Here is an 11,301-nt window from a genome sequence, read left to right on the forward strand (position 1 = left end):
TGTTGAAAGGTCCCTGAGAGCAGGTGGCTCAAAAATTAAGAACTCAAACTCCAAATTAAAATTGGAGCTAATCAACTGATCATGTGTCTGATCAGCACAAATTACCTGATCCTGTGATTTTCATGGCTCACAAAACTATTTATCTCTAAGGAATGGTTTGGACTTGAGAAAAGATGTACATTCTTTTCCAAAGCCATTGCAGTTCATCAGCAAAATTGTTCAGTGGAGGCAGCAGCTGCTCAAAATCCTTGTATAACACTGAGCAATGTTGTGTAACTTCACTGCTGGGGAGGAGCCCCCCAGGATGCAGAGACCTTAAATATTGGTGCTCAGGTGCAAGGGGGAAGGCAATGTGAATATGTTCCTGGGGTGTTGTCCTGGAGAGAGCAGGAGTGGGGAGGCAAGAAGGGGTTCTGAAAGAAAGTATGCTAGTTGGGCTTCATTTGTTGATGCTGTTATTATTTAGCATTTCCTTTAGTGGTGCAGGTAGAAAAAGTAAGAGTGCATTAATGGAATTGCCTCTGGCACAAAGGTGGGAGCATTTCTCTGTGTGGGGATGGAAGAGTGGCAGGCATCAGGAAGGAAAAGAGCTGTTTGCACTGATAGAGCAGTAATGCAAAAGGTAACAGGTGTTTGTGGCCTGGCTGAAAATTTCAAGGTATCCAGCTGCCAGAAAAAAAAGTTTTTGAAGTAAGCTTTGTGTAAGGGTAGTGGAGGAAAAACTGTTCTTGAGAGAGGTTGTAGGGTTACAAAATTATTTATACCATTGTCTGGTAGCAACACTCCTGATGATTCTGGAAACATTTCCAGCATTTTCATGATGTCTCAGCTCCACGTGTGAACACTGCACTTTGGAGAAGAAATGCAGGTAGGAAATCTGGGTTTTCCTTTGCAAGCCTGTGACAGAGTAAGCCAAGAGTAAATAACATACTTAGGGAATGTAGCTGTTGAGCTCTCTCTCACTCAAACATGTCTGAATTACTGTATTCTGGGATGTGTTATTAGCCAAGTTAGTATCACATTTTGCCAGAGGGGCAAAGGCATGGCCAAATACTGAAATAACCTCTGAAAATTCCTAAAACCATCCTTCAAAGAACATGTGATATCATGGAATCTCACTGATTTCTCAGCAAAACAGTTTTTAAAAGTTTTAAATAGCAAAGCAATGTCGTGTCTGTGCTCCCTGACTGTGCTAAAGAGCATTATTGTTCTTGTCACATTCCTAAAGCAATCCAGAAGTTCACTCTTCAGTGCTCTGCATTAAATGAATTTGTTCATCATGGAAAGCCTTTTAATAAGGAGAGTCTGTCATCATCACTACTATTGATAAAAGGAGAAGGATTTTTTGCCATGAATTTATTTACCAGTCATCATCTTGTATCAACTCCATGTGACTAACAAAACCCCTATTGTTCATTTAGCACCTTCCAAAGGTACTGAGACCTACAGGACTTAAGCAAAACATTAATGTCAAATATCTGTCTCTCTGCTTGGTTGAATAGGGATGGAAATAGAAATAAACATAGATGGTTTGCTGGTTTGAAGATCAAAGCACCCATAAACAAACCTGGATGAGTTGACTTGCTGAAAATGGGAAGGGAAAAGCAGAAGGAAAAAGATTTAAGGTAAGATTAGTTCTATTTTATTATTTCTTCTAATCTGTTATGGGCCACTGGGGGCCATTGCAGAAGATGGGATCTATTCCTCGCTGCAATGATAGCAGCTATATGCCAAATATTGGGAGAGCCACTCTGAAGCTGCTGTACTGGACAGGTCTGAGGAAGAGAAAAGGTGCATAATGTGGTGCTCAGCTCAGAGACTCTTTGAATGACTTTGGCTCAGGTGGGACAGAAATGTCTGAAAACTGAGCTGCTCTTTTTGGATATTTTGTCACGTAGCACTGAGTCTGGTTTGAAGAATGTTGAAAATGCTGACTAGCTCCAGGGGGGCTGGTTCTGAATGTCCTGGAGCTGTGCTTCCCTGGCTACGAAATTACATGATTTAGTTATGCTTTCCAATATTTAGACTATAACAAGGAATATTTTTAACTGTGTGGATTGCTGTGATTGCTACAATGGGGCCCTGACTGAAGTTGTGATTTCTACATGCCATTGTATTCCAATACTGTAATAATTCCAGAGAATTATGGGAGTGATGAGGGGGAATTCCCACATAGTCAGCACAGAAAGGAAACTGATTTTGGAGAAAAAAAAAAAAAAAAAAAAAAAAAAAGACATTGAAACATGCAAGATGCTAAAGGCTGTATGCTCATTTTTAAAACAAAAAGATCTTGTTCAACAGTCAGGAAGATTTAATAACCAAAAGTGCAATCCACCAAATCTCTCATATATGGGAGGGCCCCACAGACTGGTTCTCTGTGTCAGTTCATTTCAGCATTTGAATAATTTATTTAAGACAGGAACCTCCCCCTGAAGGAGTTAACATGTGATTATGGTATTAAAATTATTTGCATCTAGTTAGAAAGAAAATATTACAAAGATGGGGGAAGAGGGGGAAGAAAAGAAAAGAAAAAGACAACCCTTGGCTTCTCTAAGCTGGAGACATGAACTCTAAAGCAATAATAACTAGAAAAGGTAGAAGATATTCAAATATTTGTCAAGACCTCTGGTTTTCAACTTGGTAGTGGTGCACCAATCAGCCTTTCCAAATTCACTAGCACAGGAGACCATCTGATTTCCACAAAAGGATGTTTTACTGAGCTTCCTTGACAGCCTGACCCTTTCTGTATATTTTCTCTAATCTGTGACATGAATTCTTGTCTGTTAGGACTTTTTTTCTCTTTTTCTGAATGCAGAGTGTCACTGTGAGGTCAATTTTTCCTCCTTCACAAGGAGATGATATAGGGACTAGAGCTATTAGGACTTTCTGCACAGCTAAGCTTTCTAAATCTGTGACTTTCATTACATTATCTGACTTCTGTATTTTTTCATCCTTAATAGGACAGCCTAAATGTGATGCCACCATTTTACAACTTTAGCCAATAGGCTGTTCTTAATGATGATTTCAGCACAACTTTTATCTTTTTTCTGAGCTGTATCTGCATGTTAGAGCCATTTTTTAGTTTAAATAGGACATTATTCTAACGTGGATGTACTGGTTAAAGTATGACAAGGATGTCTGAATATGCCTTGAGCCTTCCTAAGGAACATAGAGATTTGAAATCTACTGGGGAAGCAATTTCACGAATTTTCTGTAAGAAACCTCAGTAATTCAGCCTGAAACAGAGGTTTTGTGTGAGTGTGTGGGTGAAGCACGGTCTGACCTGCATGTTCCCCCACGTGGGTTCAGTGCCTCCTCTAGGCTGTTGTCACTGTGACCATGAAAGGACAAATCCTGGCAACCACTCAGAGGGAGCATGAAGCCTCTGCTCCCACAGGGCCTTTGCACTGTCCTGAGAGGAAAAAAATCTAGTCCTTGGATTAAAGAGTCTATTTTATTTAACATTAATGCTCTGGAAGCACTGCGAGCGACCTCTTGTTTTTGAAAATACACAGTGCTTGTTTGTCCCATGCACTGGAAACTACAGATGACAAATTTTCAGGAAGAGCAAGGTTAGGAGGCTACTGCTGATGCTGAGCTGGGAGAAAACTTTCCCTTCTGCTTGTGAGCAGCAAGGAAACTCCTCCTAACACTCATGGGGTTTCTCGACCTCTCGCCCTTGCCAACTCAGTGGATTATCTCACCCCTCACACAACTGCTTATCTGTTCACACCAGAAGCAAAAGGAAAAAATCCTGCCACCACTGAGTTTAACCTGCTGTCCACTCAGACCACTGGCAGCTAAGGTAGTTTATCTCCTCATGGCCTGAATGAAGTGAGGGGCATTTCAGAGCAAACTGGTTCCACTTCTGCTGCTGGCAGGGGAATTACCCCATCCTTTGCACCAGGCTGGTGGAGGTTTGCAAGACCCAACTCCTTTGAAGTGTGTTTGGATTGCTCTGTACAGTGCTGCAGCTTACAGCATAAATATATAGAATATGTCATCTACCTGTCTTCTTTTCCCCTACCTAACTGAAGATTACTAATACTTATGTTTTACAGTGCATTTGTTCTGCTTTGTTTGCTCATGCCATGTTCATTTGCTTTTGTAAGAAGATTAGTAGATGGAAAACCATTGAAATTTTTTTTGTTGTTGTTTTTTTTTAAATAATAAAAAGTTGGGCAACACCTGTTGACAGAGGAAACCTGACTAAGGACTATAGCCCATGTGTCTGGAAAAGAGGAAATAGTATAAGAATTTTGCACCCACCGTACAACAGCGTGGGAAGTTTGCACGAAATGCTTACCCAGGTCAAGAAGGCTTATGAGAATTCCTTCTGAGAGCATGTCTGGCATTTCCCCTGACAGGGAGAGGTGAATATTCAAGTACATCAGGCTGCATGTTATGCAGATTGTATCTGCTGGTGTTGACAGTCCTCCCACTCCCGTCTGTCTTCTGCCCTGTCCCGTTCATGTACTACAGCTCACTGTGGAGACAGGACGTGCTGTGGTAACACCTACAGCTTTTGTTGCTTTCTCCTTTGGCTCTTCTGCAGCACTTCTTCTTGCTCTTCAATAAAAAGTGTTTCTAGGATTTTCTTCTAGTCCCCAAGCCATCTGCTGCTTTATTTTATGCCCTATTGTCTTTGGATGTCATCGCTTTTATGTGACAATAATGTCGCTGTGTTCCGGCTCTGTACTGGAGGTGTGCTGCCTGTGGAGTGACAAATACCACTGGCCCCCAAAGAGTATGCCTGAAAATAACTAAAATGATACAAAGAGCTGAGGTTTGACGTGTGTCATCCCTCAAGGGACATTTGAGCTGGGATCAAGACCTATTTCTGACCTCCACCCCAGGGTACCAAGTCAAGTCTCACACAGACTCTCTTCCACTGAGCTGAAGTCTGTAGGGGCCCAGTGTTTCAGTTACCTGCCTGGTTTGTCCTAGTTCCTACTATCTCTTCACAAAAAATCAAATTCAGTTTCCTTGGCAGCAGTTCATCGTTTCCTCGTGTGATCAGGAAATGAAACACTGGTTGCAGTGCAATCTTCAGTCTCTGCTTCAGTTTTAACTGTGCTGCTTTTCCCTCTGCTTTTCTGGGGAAGCTTCCATCTGCCTCATCTCAAAGGCACTTTTAAATATTATTTTTTTTCCTTTACTCTTGGTAACCCTTTGCTTTTGTTATTCTTCCAAATTGACCATGGTCTAGAGCCACCCACCACTGTTGATCTACACCCATTCATCCCCATTCAGCAGTGGAAAAGTCAATGTCAAACATGGTGCTGTAAAGGCAGCAGCCTAGTGCTGTTGTCAGCTGGTTGTATTTAGAAGTAGATCTGAGATGTTTTTCAAAGGAAGAAACTGTCTCTTGAAGTTGGGCACCCTGTCTGTCTTTTGTAAATACCTGAGCCTATTAATCTACTACCACGAAATATCTTCTTGTCAGTGAATGAATCTCTGTGTTCTTTGTTGTCTGCCTTTCCATAGCAAAGTCTTTCTGTCCTGCTGTGGTTAATTTGAAGCTCAGTAACAGAAATCAGATCTTTTGGATCTAAATCTGCAGAGAACCAGCAGCCCTTATCTTCCTGAAGCTCCTTAGCTCACAGATTAGGAGGGGTGTTTAGTCTGGCAAATATCACAAAAGATAGTGATGTGGGGAAGAGAAAACAGCTACAGTCACACTTGAAAATTATTCTAAATATGTAGGGAAAAAAACCCCAGCAATGTGTTCTATGTGATTAAAATAAAAAAGAACAGGATGCCACCAAAATAGGTTCTGACTGTATGGTCCTCCTGGGGAAAACAAGCTCTGGTGGAAGGACAGGAGGAGTTGAAATCGTGTCTGGACACCGGAGCAGTGTGAGGGCACGGGCTGATTGCAGGAGCTGCAGGGCGTGGTCCCAGCTGGGAAGGGCTCTGAGTTACTCAGCGGTTTCACGGACACAGGCTGCACCTTGGGTTATTCCAGCTGGGTAAAAACTGGCAGATGTGGTTCTCTCGTAGTAAAGTCAGGACTGATTTTGCAATTCTGCTGGAGCATAAATGGAGTTAAGTACTTCTGTTGTCATGAGGCTCTTTGCCTTTATGTTGAATGGCTCTAATCTCATAAAAAAACCAGATTGCCTTAAACTGACTGTGGACATCCTCTCTGTGGTTTTGGGTGGTTGTTTTTTCACCTAAACTTGATTTATCATCGACCTGTTTTTGTTCTTAATTTTTTGGGGGGAGGATGGGGCAAAGATTAGCATGGATTTTGAAGCCCAGCTACATCTAAAGCTAAATTTTTCCCTGCCACCTGCTTGAACAGGAGCTTCTTACAGCTCCCTTGGGGATTTATTTTATCCAATTACCACAACTCCTGGGCAAAGCTAATTTTGAGACAGACTCTTGGACTGGGGACCAAATGCCCCCCATTGAGTCCTCAAAAATCTTTTGGAACATCAAGACTGATAGTCCTGCCAGACCTTGTCTCAGTCCTGATTAGACCCTGCCTTGCTTTATCATCTTGTTTACAGTGAGATATTCCTTAGAAGGAAGACTAAATCAAACAGCTGCTTCTCTATCAATTTGCATTTGGGAAAGGTTGTTCTGGATACAGATATTTTCAAAATTAAGACCAGAAGATCTGCTTTCTGCTTTCAATTCCCAGTTCTGCTTTTCATTCCTTCTGAACTCAGGCAAGTTACACATTCTGCTTCCTTTTTTTTTTCTTTTTAGCCTGTTTTTTTGGTTGAATTTCTGATCTTTCCTCAGCTTTCTCTTTTATCTATTTAGGTGCTGTCTTAAACAGTGTGCAGTCAATCATGATTTGCAGTGAAAGAGCTGAAGCACCGATGCTCCCCAAGTCATGGATTCTAAAGCAATTTCATTCCCAGTATGACTGAGAGGTGTTTCAAGAAGTGTCAAGGCAGCTGGTTCCTCGTGTAATCAGGGGAATGTGCTGGTAACCTCTCCTAATGGGAGCTGAAAAACAAGAGTGTGTGAATTGGGTAGAAAGATGTATTAGGCTTTGGGAATAGCTCAATTCAAAATTACCTTCGAGGCAGCATGATGGATTGCCAGCAGAATTTAATCTTTAATGAGCTTTTTGTCTCTGACTTCATAAAACCCAACGTGGCTTAATACTTTTTATTATCTTTGGTTAAAACACAGCAACCCATTGGATGAAATTAATATTCAAGATAAGAAGCTACAGTTTTTTAATTCAAAGTGGTAAAGGAAAGCAGGGTTTTGTGGTATTTTTTTATTCACTAGAGGTGTAAGACAATACATGAAACAAATTCTTCTTAAAGCAATGATTTTTATTGCAATGCACTCTCTCCAAATTTGGCTCAAATCATCCCACAACTACCACATTAATTTCTGTGACTCTTACATCTGCTGTCATTGCTACTAGATTATCAATACTACTTGAAAACAAATGAATATGACATTCTGACCTGCTAGATTGAAAACTATTTTCTCACCTTTTTCGTTCTTTCCATTTCTAGAGTTTGTAGAAAGGACTTGTGTTTGTGGGGGGAAAAAAGTTTCCATCAAATAACCAGGTAATGGAGTGTTTCCCAAAATTCTTCTAAAAATGCTAATCAGCCATTTTGAAAGGTCTCTGGGAGGAGAAATATTAATCAGTGACTTAAAGGGTCAGTCACATAGGGTGAACTGTGAATAGCTGACAGAATGTGCTGCACCACAGCAGTGGCTGGTGAGAGTGAGGGGTCTGTGTTTGCAAACATCTGTCTCAAAGAAAAGTAGCAAAGCCCTGTGTGCCACCTATTATATTCAGCAGCCCAGGACTCAGTGTATCAGTGCAATTATGGGGAGAGGTAATTTGCCATGCAGACAAAGAGAGATTTTTTGGAAAGGTTTGCTGCTTGCAGTATGCTCAACAGCTTTTATTATATTCATAAGCTGCTGTTCTAATCAGAGTACCTGGTCTGTGAGCTGTTTTGTTATGCCTAATGGAGAACTGTGACAGAAGGAGAGAGAATTGTAAAGCTAACACATTTTCAATAAGTATTGTAATTAAATTCTCCTCTATCCCTGTCTTTGTGATGAGGAAAATTTGCTGAAATACTTTTGCCCCTAATTAAATATTAGAATGTGCATGGCTTTTTCATTATAATGTTCTTTATTGTAAAGATGAATAATATTTGGGTTTTGATGGAACAGGAAACCCTCTTCTGAAGTCCAGTCCTTTGCTCTTCAAATTCTATTAAACTTTGTCTCCTGGGGAGAGGATGGCATCCTGACTGTTGCTGAGGTGCTGCAAGGCACACAGGCAATTTGGGTGGTGGCCTGTTAAGACCTTTTAGCCATTCATGCTTTGCAGGACCAGCCGCTTCAGACTAACACCCATTTATCACTCTGATGCTAATTTGAATACTAGCAGAGATAATTTTGGCTGATCAGTAGCTTTTATGATAACATCTGATGGATGTTAGTCTAATGTTTTATAGCTACAAGCTGTTGAGTAAATTAATATTTTACATGGGGAAAGAAGAATAGGAGTATGTATGAACACAGGAAAAAGGGAGAGAGTGCTTTTTTCGTGTGAACATACTTCGTAAACAAGTAAAGGAAAAAAGGATTAATTATTCTGCATATCATTTCTCACTCTAAGACAATCTTCTTTCTGGTCCAACTTTACCAAAAGCAGCTGGTGGAAGCAGACCAGATAGGTAGATCTCATTTGGATGAATATATCCGTGTGTGAATGACTCCGTTTCGGTTTTCCACCCTAATTCCCATTAGTTCTGTAAGAATAATGGCCATTCCACGTGTTTCATTAGTGCTGTGTCACTCTGTTACCAGAGTGTTGTGAGGGCTTGCCTCGTTACTGGACATCTGCAGAAAAGCAGAGCAAGTGCAGAAAAGGCCATGAAAAGGGAAATCACTGAGCATTTGTGCCTCACTTGACACCTTCTGCACCAGCCCCTGTCCACCTCAGCAGGTAGGGAAGGAAAGCTGCCACTATCACCTTCTCCAATGCTGGTTGCAGAGAGAGTGACAGTGGTAGAGATTTTTTGCAAACTGGCAAGCCTGTTGCATCACAACTACAATTTTTAAAGACATTTCATGAAATGTAGTAAAAATTCCTGTTTGGAAGCCTAAGGGAGCAAGTGACTCTTCATTAAACAATGACAGAGTAGATGCTGGTGAATTCATTTACAGGTGTTACTAAGAGCTTTTAGAGATGCTGCTGTCACGTCAAAGACCTCAGAAAGCTCCATTGACACCACCCCTGGAATCAAACTCATTGTAATCCTACTGATAATCAAATGACAGCATTTACTTGAGCACTGCACCTCAAAGGAGCCCAGATTTTATAAGTATTCTGTTCAGTGCCTGCAAAGTGAGTGGTGAAGATGGATAGAACAGTTTGGTGCAGAAGAAGCCACTTTTAGGAGCCATCTGTGTTTTTATTGATCAGAATGAATTTTAACTAATGAAAATTTCAGTGGTGAATGTTGTACATATTGAAGCAACTGCTCAATGTGATCAGATTTCATGTAATAAGGTAAGAAGAGAGGTGGAAAATCCTGCACAGACCATGTGCCTTGAGGTGCAGTTGAGTGGTGGCCTTTTTTTTCTGCCCCCAGTTCTGAACTGATGTTTGCAAAATTTTCAGATAAGTTTTGCAGAAAAGAGCAAAGACATGGGTGATCATACCCTTGCCAAAAGTGAAGTGATCTATGACAATTAAGGCCAGGATTGGAAATTACATCCTCAAAATCTAAAGACCTAGATTTCTTTTTACAGTGCAGTTTACAAGAGCCTGTTCCAAAAAATAAATTGTGGACAAAGGAAGTCCTAATGGTGATTCTCCTGCATAGGAATAACTGTCCTGGGATGCTTGGAGGAAAAAAACCCAAAACATCAGGAAAAATTTGGGTTGCATAATCTTCATTTTCTGTGAAGGGGATGAAGTTTTGATGGATTAGAACAAATGTTGGGGATTCTAGTTTTTCAGGTAGATTTGGCTTCCCTTTCTAAAAACACAAAGCTCATGGAAATATCTGCCAGGTGCTGACAAGTGTCCACAGCCTGGAAAGTTCCACAGGTGGGATCTCAGCTAGGTTAGGTACCCCAAGTATACACAGCCAGGACAGAAAGGACCCTTCTGCAGGAAATGCATCTCTGCCTGCTCCTGTGGGCATCCAAAATTCTGCCAGGACACGTCAGACTGTCACCCCTGATTTCTCTGCATTAACTGTCGAAGGATGTGGGTGTTAGACCAGAATCCCATCTTGCCTCCCTGCCCCCAGTGTGGGGTCATCTGGCTGCCTTTATCTTCCTGGAAAATGAAAAAAGGAGATCCTTTAATTCCTTTCTTAACCTGGATGTAATTTGAGAGGAGAGATTAGAGGAAACTCTTCCCCCTCCCCACCATGTCATGATTTAATCTCATCTATGATGGCACAACATTGTAGAAATAGTAGCAAGTCCCTGTAACTAATTTCAATTTGTTCATGCCATGTTATTTTGGTTCCTGGTGATGTGACTGCAATAAACTCTTTTCTTGCTGCATGTAACCTTCTGTAATTTACTGCTTTACATAAAAAAAACCCCCAACCAACTGGTCTGTTCAGTGTGGTTTTGGATAACTGCTGCTTGTCTCAACATGAGGCAGAAAGGAGAGAAATAAATGTGGTTTTCAACCCTGAACACCTAGAAAATGCTGGATGTTTAAGAAATAAATATCAGGAACTCTCGATTCTTCCTCTGGGCTTTAGAGCACGTGCATTATTCTAATTTTTCTTTTTGGGAAATATTAGATGCCTTTTTTTTTCCCACTTGAAAGAATGCAAGTCTGAGACACGGCATTTAGGAAAGACATCAGATATACTGAGAGAGCTACGTGAGGGTGCAGGTTTGCTCCATCACATGAGAGATGTCCGGGATCCAACCCCTTTGCTCACAGCTCTGTTGAACTTTTGTTTCTTCTGAAGTGCTGACCACCATCATATCAGCCAAGAGTTACATCTGTTTTCCTGGCAACTGTGTTTCCTGAATGTCTTAATTTTCAGTGTGCAAGGATCTATGTAACTGGTATGGTAAATTCACAGGCTTTCTACACTTGGAATTTGCCAGCAGGTGCTGTTTTCTGCCACATTAATTTGAAGTGGTCCTTTACAGAAGACCTTTTCTGAAAGAAGACAGAAATAAAGCTGGAACGGGGAGGAAGGCCAGCAGAAATAGCTTTACTTTCCGTGGCTCTAAATGACAGGGGAAGATGTGTAGAGAGGAAAGAAATCAATATGCTAAAGTAAAATGAATGTGCTTGCACTGGGACCTGGCCAC

General features: G+C 41.1%; 1 long non-coding RNA gene across 2 annotated transcripts; it reads left to right on the forward strand.

The window, feature by feature from the left end:
- Window positions 1-338: 338 nt before the first annotated feature.
- LOC138104757 (uncharacterized) lies at window positions 339-8,326 on the forward strand. Of its 2 annotated transcripts, XR_011148268.1 has the most exons (4): window positions 339-423; window positions 811-868; window positions 1,503-1,625; window positions 6,775-8,326. It is a non-coding gene; the product is annotated as an uncharacterized lncRNA (long non-coding RNA). The 2 variants fall into 2 exon arrangements; XR_011148267.1 differs by lacking the exon at window positions 339-423 and having other exon boundaries at window positions 461-868.
- The last annotated feature ends 2,975 nt before the right edge of the window (window positions 8,327-11,301 follow it).

The sequence above is a fragment of the Aphelocoma coerulescens genome, chromosome 1A (genome assembly GCF_041296385.1).
Source record: "Aphelocoma coerulescens isolate FSJ_1873_10779 chromosome 1A, UR_Acoe_1.0, whole genome shotgun sequence".
Taxonomy (NCBI): Eukaryota; Metazoa; Chordata; class Aves; order Passeriformes; family Corvidae; genus Aphelocoma; species Aphelocoma coerulescens.